At 40.5% G+C, this 13258-nt stretch overlaps 1 protein-coding gene across 2 annotated transcripts in view; it reads left to right on the forward strand.

Annotated features, from left to right (window-relative positions):
* Positions 1–1110: 1110 nt before the first annotated feature.
* Positions 1111–13258, forward strand: part of STARD13 (StAR related lipid transfer domain containing 13) — a 512105-nt gene continuing 499957 nt past the window's right edge. Inside the window, exon 1 of one of the 2 annotated variants that reach the window (XM_027588198.2) lies at positions 1111–1245. The gene's annotated coding sequence lies outside the window, so the exon portion shown is untranslated. The remainder of the gene's footprint in view (positions 1246–13258) is intronic. The other variant, XM_027588197.2, reaches the window with a different exon arrangement.

The raw sequence follows: 13258 nt of genomic DNA on the forward strand, positions 1-13258 counted from the left end.
CCAAAATAGAGACCTGTGTTTTCCACCTCACCTTAGCCCACCCAGTGAACTGCACTTTGAGTCTTTGCATTTATTTTTCTATTCCTGAACTACTTAGTCCAACTCTTTCATTTGAAAGAAAACGAAACTAAGATCCAGAGAGACCTCAAGATTTTCCTGGGTTTAGAGCTCGTTGTATAACCCAGATCCAGAACTTGAACATGGGTCTCTTTGCCCCACTGTCTACTTCAAGGTGTTGTCTTTCTCTCTTATTTATGCCCAGAAGCAACTGCTCACCATTGACTGCTCAGGCTAGAGTCCTACCAAGGGCTGCAGAAAGGCCAAATGACATCAAATTCTAAGCCAAGAGTAATCATGGCTCACATTTTATGCTATGGATTTTGAAGAGGTTTGATTATTTTGACGTATTTTTTTTTTTCACCCAATACCTCTTTGCTTTTCTGTGGCACATTGGAGCAGGTGGATGTGAAAGTAAAAGCAAATGTTTTTCGGGTCCTTGTACATCTTTGTCCCATAAGGGGACATGTACTTGCTCTGCACAATGACTTCTAGCTAGCTTGATGTGGAAAAGCCCACTTGAGAGATTATGTCAATGTCACAGATGCAGTAGATTTTCATTTGGGGCCTGGTTAGCACACATTATTGTACACTTATAATTGTGAACTTCCTTCTGATAAAACATCCTGTCAGTTCTTAAGGAGTAGACGCTTTTCTAAGAGGTGAGATGGAGCTTTAACTACAGAGCCCTCCTTCACACCAGCCAGAAGCAGAGTAGAGTTCTGAGAGATAAGCTTTTCCTCTTATCTCAACATATTGGTGAGTTGTTACAAGCCTTACTTGTTCCCCGGGAAGCTAATAGAAAAATAATTCTATTTTTAATGAATGAGAGGCCCATCCCAACAAAAGCATGGAAACTACAGATTGGCTAGAGCCCGTTTTTTATAACCTTTTCCTTCCCCCAAGACTTGGCCAGGACCTCACAATGAGGTGCTTTGTGAGCCTCACGCCAAGGTTGATTTGGCACCTCCGTCACAGAGAGCATGTGCAGACTGTGACAGGCTCCCAGGGAAGCCACTTCCCACATGTACTCTTCTGGTTCCCTCATTGGTGTTCAGGAAGAGGAGGTTTGTGCCTCCCGGTGAGCTGGGTGCTATGACAGATTAGACTTTTATGCGAGAAAATAAATCCTGCACATGTGATGTACTGCTTTAGACTCAAAGACCTCTTGGAACCTGGGACTGTAAGGTAAGCAGCGCTCTGCCACAATTCTTGAACTTTGAAACTGTGAATGTAATTTGAGGACGTTCCTTGAAACTGTTTGTTGTTTAATGTGAAACTTTAACATGCTGCCTTTCCTGCTGCCTTTAAGAATAACAGCTCACTGTCAAACATGTACACACAGCTTTGGTTTAAAAAGACCAAAAAAAAAAGCCACTGCTTATAAAAAGAAAAAATTCTTCCCTAATGAAATCGTCACATCGATTTGTTGTACTTTTCAACTTGTGTGGAAGTGTCCAGGATGGGCTGGGTTTTCTCTCTGGTTTCAGAGTAATCAGTGTCCTTTAAAACGGGATCGAATTATCTTTGCCACTTGAAAATGGGTGTGTGTGCAGGATTAATTCTGTAGAGAGAAAAGCCCTGTGGAATTGTGACCAAATGTCAGTCCAGGTCTGTGGGTCTTTATCCCAAGTGTGGCTGGGTGCTTGCTACGGCACGGGAGGGGGTTAGAGGGGGTTAGGGCAACCCTCCTTGCCACAATTTTGTTAGCACTTCTCTGCAAGACCTGGGAAATCTGCTGTCGTCAGGTGTTGCTGTGTGTAGACCAGTTCCTTGTTATTGCGGCAAATTAAGTTGGCAAGCTGGAAGTTATTACAGTGTGCAGACTAAGAGCCAGTGGTTTGTCAGACAGAAAATGATGCAGAACAAGTTCAACAGTATATAACGCAGTTATGTGTCTAATGTTAATGAAACCCAATCTTTTTGGAGAAATTTACAGGAACTTTTAGTGTTTTTGTTCAAGTTTGATCAGACCCCAAGGCCTTGCTTTTAGGTCTGTAAATAATCTATATCTAAGAGGGCATCACTGTAAAATATTTCTCTGTTGTAGGGAGAAATGATGCTAAACCTTCTTTCTGTGTTCTGGAGACCATTCAGAAGACCTCCACTATATTCACACTGTTTCTTTTCTCTTAAATCTTTGTCCAGATGTTTCTCCTACTCTCCTACTTGCCTTTATCTCTTCCCTGGGGATGAAGATATTGTGGGCATCTTAAACTACCCCTGAGGTCCCTAAGCCCCTTCCTGTGCCCTCCTCAAGGACAGCACCAATGAGCATCCACACAAAGCATTCAGATTCTTGCTCATTATTCTTTCTCATTCTGGATAGTGGTTTACATTGATCTATCAGCCCCCAAGGCACAGTCCCGTGATACATATTGCCTCCTGATGCAACAGGCTGAGGTGAGGCCCAGAGGGGCTAGGGCACCCCACCTAAAGTCTGAAGGAGCAGTTGCGGGGGGGGCTGGCCTAGATGCCATCTCCCCTCCCCCAGGCTTTCTCCCTTCCAGGACTAAGCTGCCTCACCTGGCTCCAGGTATTTCCATGAGCCTACCCTTTGAACCACATTACTGATTAGCTGCACACAGTTTAGGCGAGGTACTCATTCACTCCAAGGATCAGAATGTTGAAGCTAACTTTGGTCTGGAGGGAAGAAAATTTCCCCACCAGGCATGCAATGTGGGGGTCTCTGGAACCAAGAGGGGCTATGTGAGGACTTTTCTCCTCCTCTTGTTGCTCTGTTTCTTACTAGTCTCGGCACACATTTTTTAAAACAGTTCAAGCAAAAAAGGTGAAGATTCCTAAGGAAATAAGGCTGGGGTTGTTTACTTTGTGCAGCCAGGACACCCAGGATGCTAGTCTCAGAAGGATAAGCAGTGGGCTTGGATTAGCATTCCAGTGTGCCATTGCCTCACAGAGTTATTTTTAACTTGACAACATTTCTACACATCTGCAATCCAAATACCCCGTATGTGAGAATAAATATTTAGGCAGTGTGTTAGCTTCATTAACCAGTCACTACATCACAGCCATTCTTCATAATTCTTTTTCTTCTTATAATAAAACTAAAAGAACAAAAAAGGAGGTGGGGGAAGAAAATGGCAGAAACAGAGGTAAAATATATTGCCTATGGCAGTTCAGGAAAAAATAACCTAATGAGAGACCAGAAAAAAATTTTTTTTTCAAGATTTCTCTCTTTCTTTTATCAAAGATGACGTTTCTCCATTGCAAGATTCACTCAGGTTCTTGTGTTTTTCATCTTTGACAGCCCTGGGTCTTTTCCTCATAGTTATGCTCAGACTCTGATAGGAATGCTTACAGGGCAGTTCCTGAAAGGTAGACAAAGGCACCAGAATTATAGGCACTAGGAATAAGAATTCTCTGTCACTCTAACAACCAAACCCTGATGAAATCACCACCATTCTAGAACTCACATATAAAGAATGTCTCATTTGTCTCTAGAGCTAATAGTTTCCTTTATTTTTGTTATTCTTACTTTTCATTTTTTACTGAATAAATGAAAGCCTGAAGGAATAGGAAATTAGCTGCGATGATTTCACATCCCATCTGAAGCAAGTTCCTTCAGTCCTTCTACAGGCTTTCACTGAGATTCCATGGGCATGCAAGTCTATTGAACAAATAGACTTGCTCTATCCAATAGTACACAAAAAGAGATGTCTTTTTTATTTTATTTTATTTTATTTTATTTTATTTTATTTTATTTTATTTTATTTTATTTTATTTTAAACAAACCCTAGGAAGGCTAAGGCAACAACTTAAAAGTTAATGATCCTGACTGGGTCCTTTTACAGAGAAGATGGAAAATAATTTAAATATTTTGTTTTATGTAATATGGTACATTATGCAAAATCATATAAAGTACAACCTATCACCTGTTTGCCTGGAAGCCACATTTAGAAGGCTTAAGAAGGGTTCGCTGGCAACTCACAGGAGCTTTTGTTGACTCCTATACACCTTCCCTCTCAAACAGCCGTTAAGTGTAGACCAGGAGGGAAGAGCAGGGCCAAGCAGCAATTGTGGCCCCTGGAGTCACACTGATTTTTAAAATAATAGTAATAACAGGCAGGTGGGTCAAGGGAAAATAGCATGGGAAAACTATGGGTGGGAGAAATTAAATGTATGTCATATTCTTGAATTCCTACTGTAGAGACATGGGAGGGTGGAGAAATTGAGCAATTTCCTTGAGAACAGGTCAGTATAAAGTACTTGGAACAGAGTGCTTGGATAGCCTCCTTGCTGAGTTTATCAACATTTATTTTCTTTCTTTCCTTCTTTTTTTTAAGATTTTATTTATTTATTTGAGAGAGAGAGAATGAGAGAGAGAGGGCATGAGAGGGGGGAGGGTCAGAGGGAGAAGCAGACTCCCTGCTCAGCAGGGAGCCCGATGTGAGACTAGATCCCGGGACTCCAGGATCATGACCTGAGCCGAAGGCAGTCGCTTAACCAACTGAGCCACCCAGGCGCCCTCAACATTTATTTTCAAGTAAGAGGTTATTCCCCATTGGTGTCTTCAGACAGCTTCAAAAGGAACTTATACATACTGCTAAACTTTCCCAAGCTGGCAAGATTCTAAAATGGGTTATTAAAGGAATGGTTTGCAGAGTATCCAAAGGAGATGCCAGTGGATCCCTAGAATCCAGGATAGATTCACTTAAAAGGAAATCATCGGGATAGTCGCGTTTTGTTTTTTTTTTTCTCTCTAATGTATTACTGGCTTGGTCGATGGTAGTATGTATTTAGCGAAAAGTAATTTGGTCAAAAGCAAATTGTTCAACTCAACAGATTAGTTAAAAATGAACATCTTCCATCATTATGCATTAAAGTATGAGTGATGAAGCATGGGACAGCTTTACAGCACTATAAGTATCTTTAAACACTCTTTTACAGTTTCCAGAATTCATCTTCAAACAATTGCTCTGTTTACACTGTGTTTAAACAATTAAGGAATTGCTTAGGGAACAAGAATCCAACAAAAGGAGCTAAATACTCGAAACGAATAGAGTGATTGAACAATTGACTACAGTTGTGATTTATGTATTATTTTAGACTTTTTAAGCAACACATGCTTATTATGGAAAATTATAATACAAACTAGAACACATTTTTAAAGATAATCCCACTTAATAGTATCAATCGATGATTCCACATTAGTGTATGATGGCCTTCCACATGCATTTCCTATGACTACATGTGATATTTTACCTACCATGTGGTATTTGGAACTTAGCATATTTTAAAAAAACAATCCACCATTTGTTGGGCATTTGCATTCTTCTAATTAATTGCTGAACAGTTATATCGTTTCAGTTAGTCTGCATTATAATAGCAATGCTTGATAGGAACAACTGGCTAGAAATGAATTAGAAATTTTAAAAATCAAACTGTTGAGAAAAACCATAATATTGACAAAATACATAAAGTACAAAATGGGTCACAACTCTATCCAATACTACACAGAAATGACCAACTTTGAAACCACACTGATTGGCATTATTCTTCTTTATCTAGATCATTGTTTTAAGAAAATTGTCTTCTTGACCAAATTGCTTTTTGTCAAATTGCTTTTAGCCAAATTAAATCTGGCCAAATTAGAAGGAAACAGTAGTTCAGGGAAATGCAACAGACAAAATGCTCATGAGCTTCAGGGGGGCATTGTGTAATTTCTTCATGATATAATTGGAGACAAGATTAAGAAATATGAGCTGAGTTAATGCAATTAAGCAGATTAATAACTGGTTGAACATACTTAGAGGGTGCTTCTTAGCAACTGGTGGGGGAGTGTCTGATGACTTATAAAAAAACTCTGTTCTTAGTCCTATCCTAATAAATACTTTTGTCAGTGTCTTGGATAAATGTATGTTAAACAGATTTCTGGATATAAAAGCCAAAAGGAATTAATACATTAGTGTGTTGACATCATCGAAATCCAAACAGATCTTAACAGGTTAGAATAATGATCTAAATTTACCTAGACTATTTAACATTGGTAAGTGTAAGATTATTTACTTTGACATAAATGTAGATGCTCAAGTAAACATTGGAAAAACCTGTACTTGTAAAATAAGGCTTTAGGATTTTGGCGGATGGTAAATTCCATATGGTGTAGACAAAGAAGGTGGTGTGATTTTTGGTGACATTGTTAGAAGCATAGGGGAGGTTGCAAATGTAAAATGCTATACCAAACCCTGTGCTACCTCTAGTACAAGCTTCTCATCATTGTCCCATCCCCGGTGTGACTTCCATTGCTTCTGAATACATGTGCCATCCTTGAACTACCCTCAAACCCTGAAGTCCAAATGATGGGCCAATCCAGATGATGACCTCAAGACTTTCCACTCCAAAAGATCTATTTATTTCAATGTTATTGAGGCACCTGTGGGTGAATATGGAGAGGAGGGTAGTACTTAACCTAGCAGGGCAGGAGAGATCTTTGGGATCTTCTACAAGATTGAGAATAATGATTAGATTTTGTAACAAAGTGTGGTTGGAGAGTTAGGGCTCCGCAGGGACAGAGTCATAAAAGAAAATACTCTTCATATCATGATAGTTAATGAGCATTGAGATTCTGGATGGAGTAGAACAAGCTGAGGAAGTCTAGAAGGACCGTGTGAGGTCCAGGAGATGATGTGTAAACAGACTAGCTAAACCCAGGCATAAGAGGTTTGATGAAGTATGAGTGCATTCTGAAATGATTTAAAGACTCAGGAGAAAATGGAAACCATCCATGAGCTGGTCTCTTCTGCCTGCCCCACTGCTGGGACTATGTTTATCTACTTGGGAGAGGTTTCTGCATTCCTTTTGATTTGTTTCTACAAGAGTTGCTTTCCTGAGCCTGTGCTCTTTTTCACCCATCTGCATCTGCTGATTATTGGCTTGAGCCTGTCTTTAGTTCTTGTCTGCAAGTAATTCTCAGCAGGCTGTGATTTCCATTACTCTTAATCCAGTATCACAGGAAGGAAGGCAATACCTAGTATGGTTTCAAGTATATGCTTAGGGTTAGACCCAGGCCCTGTCACTTGCCAGCTTTGGGAAATGCACTTAAGTTTTCTCAGTCTGTGTCCTCATGGGTAAAAATAAAATCATAATAGTATTAATAAGTTAGGGTTGTCATGAGAAATAAACTCATGCAAGTAAGCCACTTAGCATAGTGACTGGAACATTCAATTAAATTTTAAATTGCTATTGTTGCTGCTTTTAATTATCCTTGATACCAACCTTGTATACCCTTTGAGGATGACCAAATACTGATATAAAGTAGCACGGTGGCTTTTGGGGCTAGAAGCAATTACAAGGACTAGCCAACTCTCACTGTAATAAAAGGTAGGACCCAGATAGCTTCAACAAAATAAGGTATTCAGAAAGAAGATGAAGGACTAGCAATGACCATACCTTCCACTCGCCTCATCACTTACAGTCCCAGGAATGTTTTCTACAGTCTCCATCTGGAACATACCACCATGAGCATAAAACGAACCTCTTTTATATAAGAAGATCCAATCCGATTCATGGGAGGTTCTATTACTAACACGTTATAGACTGAAATTTTTTTTTCTGAAATTTTAAGAGAATAGTACACTAAGCCCTCCTTTACCTTGCAATCCAACTTGAACAATTATTAACCCATAGTCAATCTTGTTTTATCTGTATGCTCCCACGGTGCCCACCTCAGATATTTTTGTGATGTGAATCCAAGACATCATCATTTCATCTATAAATATTTTAGTTTGTGCAGACTTCGTTTTAGCATTGTACTGTTTTCCCCCTCAGGGGACATTTTTGATGGATATTTGAAATAATTAAGTCTAAAGTGTTTCAGTGCAACAATTATTCAGAATCCATTAAAAAGGATAATTTTGTAATGGATTATATGAAAAACTTTTTTACCAATGAAGAGTTATCAAGCTCTTTTCACATTTTTGCATCTCTGAAATCGGGATGAATTTTACAGTTGATGGCAAGTGATAGTTTAATTGAGTGATATTTTTCTTTCTTCATACAAAATCTCATGGTCTATCTCAGAGAATGATGTCTTAGAAATGAAGAAATGCAACGGTTGGGAAGATAAATGGGCACACACACACACACCCCTAAAACTACATGTTTAACTGCCTATTTATCCAGTTTCCTATACATATCTATATAAACAAGAAAATGAAAATAAATTTAGGGCGCCTGGGTGGCTCAGTCGGTTAAGTGGCTGCCTTCGGCCCGGGTCATGATCCCAGGGTCCTGGGATCGAGTCCCGCATCGGGCTCCTTGCTCAGCAGGGAGCCTGCTTCTCCCTCTCTCTCCCTCTGCTTGTGCTCTCTCTGTCAAATAAATAAAATCTTTAAAAAAAAAGAAAAAAGAAAATAAATTTAAATTAAGTTGATTCCATAAGTTCTGAGAGGGCAGGGTAAGTATTTCTGAACATGGTAAGGTACAACCTGGAAAGTCTGGAAAAGAGATAAAAACCACAGAAGAATTTTATCTCAACAGGTGTGGAAGCATACCTAATATGGAGTACAAAGCTTGAAATTCTCAAGATGAAGTTGTTTCTCCTTTAATATTTCCATAGTGAAAATCCTCCTTCCTTTATCATCACTGTTGTCCTCACTCATCACTTTAGCTTTCAGAAGTTTCTTAAGTGGAGGTCACAGAAATGGCATGGTGTGGTGAACATGACAAGAGAGACAGAGGGGGACGTGTGGTGGCCCCAAGGAGCTGAAAAGGCACGTGACTTAGTCAGATGTGAAACAGCCGGTGTATTTATGTGGCTGCTCTGTTTCTGTATTAGCTAGTTTGACAAGCAAATACATCTTCTGAACATTTTTAAAGCTGCATGGTAAACAAGTTTTTTTTTTTTTTTAAGTCTGATGTGATAAGGGATCATAAGATCTAGGATTAGCTGTGTGACTTTGGACAACTTATGGTTAATGAGGGTCCCCAGGGGGAAGGTCATAAGTCAACGTCACTCTCCTGATTCAGTGCAAGCCTTTGAGGTCACGTGTCGGTATATTTTGCCCTTGACCATGGGGACCTGGAGTAAACTAAGGCATAAAATAACCTGACTTGCACTTTGGATTCTCTGAACCTCAGATGAAAAAAATAGACCAAAAAATTTACTCTTTACATCAAACTATAACCTTCATGAGGGCAGGTACTTTTGACTCTTTTGTTCAGTGCTGTATTTCCAATAGTTAGAGCAGTGGCTGACACATAGTAGGTGCTCAATAGATGCTGAATGGATAGATGAATCTTAGTTCCCAAATTCTGGGACAATGGCTATAGGAGAGAGCATTTATTTTTAGCAATTGCAACTGGTCCAAGAATGTTCACTCAACACTGTGTAAACTGAATAGATAATGTTTCCCATATATATGATTTACCACTTTTCAAACATACAAAGGTTCTTTTGTGGTTCATACAAATTTTAAACCATATAACTAATATTATGTGAAATTCTTTGATAATATAAGCAAACATTACCTAGCACTTAGTTTAACAGATACTCTAGGCACTTTAGTCTTCACAACATCCTGTGAATCTCGTACTTTAATTATCTGTGTTCTGCATATGAGGTCACTGAAGTAGAGAAGTGAAGTGATGGAAATCCAAGCAACCTGGATACAGATGCCTTGCTCTTAACCACAATACTCTATTAATATTGCCAAGGATCTTCTTTCTAGCTCAGTACAGTAACTCCTATACTAACATGATATCTAAGATCCTGTCCAGCCCATAAATGGTGTGGTTCTACACAGTAAGTCCTGATCCACATATTAGTAACATTAAAACAGCAGCACCAAGTGCATTCCCAGGAGCACTGGCCATTTCTCCTAAGATTCATGGAGGAGATGTATAAATTTTCCTCCATTTAGAGATTAGGAAGGATTTCCTCCATTTAGAGATTAACAAACTGTGGCATGCCATTGTGAGAAATTCTGCTAAAAATCCTGGCGTCAAAGGAATGTTTAGACCTTACCACATGGCTTAGTCTCATTTTAGCAGAAGCTTCTCTTCCTTCGGGGGCAAGTCAGGTTATTTTATGCCTTGGTTTATTCCGGGTCCTCATGGTCAAGGGCAAAATATACCAACACATTTAGCTCAATGGCTCGCACTGAACCAGGAGAGTGAGTGACATTGACTTATGACCTTCCCCCTGGGGACCCTCATTAAGCATAAGTTATAAGACTCTAGAGAACCCTGGAGAGAGTCAAAGCTTGGAATTCATCTTATTTTTAGTCTAATGGTTCCCTCTTCTCTCATTTCAGAACAGTCCTTTCTCAATGGCTGCCTCTGAAAGCCAGCAAGCTTCTAGTTGGTTAAACATCACTTAGCCTCATTATTGAAAGAAAAATAGGAGAGCCAAAATAAAGTAGCACTTTCTTCTGTAACAGAAAAAAATATTCAAGGTAGTAATTACTCCATTGCCTAAAATGATTCTGTTAGGCATTGTCTTTCCATCAGGATTAACCAGTACAAAGAAACTGGCAAGAGAAGGGAGCTGGTAGAAAAAATATTTTCATTTAGCTGCTGGTTAAAAGATAATTGAATGTGCTTATTACTTACTTAGAGGTACAAAGTAACCATTAATTCTTGACCATACAAAGATTAAGTATCTGTGTATTGGTTTCCTTTTTTTTGTCCTTAACATGATTGCCTCCTGAATGTTTTGTAGTAGTAGATCAGAAGTTCTTGACTTTTTTTTTTTTTTTTTTTTTTGGATCATACACTCCTTGAAAAATGCCACAGGGTTGCTACTTTGAAGATTTTTCATAAATTGCATAAAATGTCCGGGGGTTCAGGTATTCTCTTGTTCTAAACCCCACCCAAAAGGAGTAGTAGGTAAAACACAATCAAACAGTGACTTTAAATAAGAAGCAGGAATTTGCCTCTGAGGAGCCTGGGTTGTGTTGTTGGATGATTCACTGATTGGTGCTTGACCTTGAAATGCTAGCCCAATAACAGGGACCCCTTGGGCCCTTCTTTATTCTCATCACTGGGACATCACAACATAGTTTATCAACAGTCTTTCGCACAGTCTCATGTTATCTTTTTGGTCAAGAGGAGTAAGCTGACTTAAAGCATGGTATCTGAGGTTCAAAGCGGGCAAAGGACTTGCTCCAAACAGCAGCAAGTATAAGGGAGAGCGCTGAAGCCAGGTCTGTCGGATTTCTTCGAGGTGAGAGACAGCATTGTAAATTTCAACAGTTGTAGCAAGCTGGGAATGCCTTAAAGGGAATTTTCACCCAATGCAAAATCAACACAGTTCCATAAGTCTCAGAAGGAAACCTCAACTGACATGTGCTATTTATATGGAACCCTTGGTGTTTTGTTCTTTCTCACCATGACACCAAAAACTCAACAATTGTAAAAACTCATTGAATGGATCTGCTACTAAATCCTTACTGAGTGTAGTGTTATGTGTGACAATGGGCCACAAAGAGGAAATAGATAGAATGCAAAAAGCCTCCATGGGTAGTTTTACTTGATGGAAAGGGCAGTGGAATGGTGGTATGGTGTTGAAAAATTAGTGCATCCTCAGCACTTGTCCTCTCAGGTCCTGAGGGTAAAGGACTTGTGATTTCTTGGGTCAAAGAAATTTCTGTGTTTTATCTCTGAAAGGACTGGGACAGCTACCACTGTCTGTACAACCCAGCTCCCATTCTTCCTGTTGAGGCAACATTGACACTTCCCTTCCTGTTATAAGCTGTCCAGCTGCCATCAGAGGAGCGAGGTGAGACTTATCATGGAGGAAGAACAGTTGCTGCAGCATCAGGCTTAGGCAAGTACAACAGAAGCTGATGATCTCGTTCAAGGGAGTTTGGCATCAGGGGCCTCTCATTTCCCTTTTGGTGAAATCTGCGAGAGCCCATCTGCCTTCCTCCTTCCTGCTCTCCTTCCTCCCTCTTACTTTCCTTCTCTCTCTCTCTGTCCCTCTCTCCCTGTTCAGAAATTACAGGCACGGAAATATTATTTGTAGATAGTTAAGGATCTGTTGGATTGCCTCTCTATACTGGGACTGGCTAGGTCTTCCTAAAGACCAGAATTTCACCACCTTGATAAACAAGTTTCATTTAAAGATTCAGGAGATAAGTACTCAAAAGGTTAAGAGATGGCCCAAGGCCACAGAGTCCACTTGGGGGCTAGAAGTGATTCCTAGTGATGCCTTCCTCAATTTCCCCAAATTGCCTCCCTAGATATTGCTATTGGGAGGAGTGGCTGAGCTGAAGGCTGATATGGGAGGGTGGAAATAAATGAAGACCACCCAAATGAGAACAAATGGAGGTAATTTATTTGGCATTTATGATAGCAGGAGAGTCAGCCACCATTACATGCACTTGACACAGATTCAAAGGCAGGCAGAGGAGTGGGAAAGCTTTACAGGGGGAAAAAGAGAAGTCTCAGGGTGTGACCCCATTGAAGGTTTTTGGCGTGCAGAAGCTGGAGGAGGGCTAGCTAGAAGTGGGGCTTCCTACATGATTGCTTAGAGGAGCATTTTTGGCTGATGAGTCCTGAGTTGGAAGCAGGGATTAAAAATAGGGACGCTGACAGTCATTGGCGAAGTCCTGAATGCTCTGGACCATTGCTGTGGAGGCTGTGGTTGGCTTCCTGGGCTGGTTGATGCAGAGGTGCTGTGTCAGACCTCTGTGGTCACATATGGCCTGGCCATCATCACCTTGTATATTCTGTCTCTCAGGAGGGATTGCTAAGAAATGCAGCCCTCCTCCGGGCTCCCAGAGGAAACATATCAGTGATATCTCTGAGTCTTCCTTCTTCTGTATCCTCTGGGTTCCCTCCATCACAATTCTTGCCCTGAGCAATCTCTCTGACATCCCCACCTTTCCTCCACCAAGGCCTTGTCCAGACACACCATGTCCTTTCTCAGGAACTGCCAAAACTCAGACCTAGCTAGACCTCTCTCTCCACTCGCCTGACCCTTAAGTCCATCCAGCAAACTGGCTACTCAGGCTAATGTCCCCTGACCAGCTGCCTTTTGTGACACAGGCCCAAAGCAAATGAAACAACACCTAACATAGCTCTATCCTAAACAGTCCAGGTCAAATCTGTAAAGCTTTCTGCCTGACTTTCTAAGTCCCTTCATGGTCTGGCCCACATGGCCAACCCCACTTTATTTCCCGCATCGCTTAAGACTATGGCCTCCCTCCCTGTCCGGCACCATGGACAGGAACCCATG

This window comes from Zalophus californianus, chromosome 3 (genome assembly GCF_009762305.2).
Source record: "Zalophus californianus isolate mZalCal1 chromosome 3, mZalCal1.pri.v2, whole genome shotgun sequence".
NCBI lineage: Eukaryota > Metazoa > Chordata > Mammalia > Carnivora > Otariidae > Zalophus > Zalophus californianus.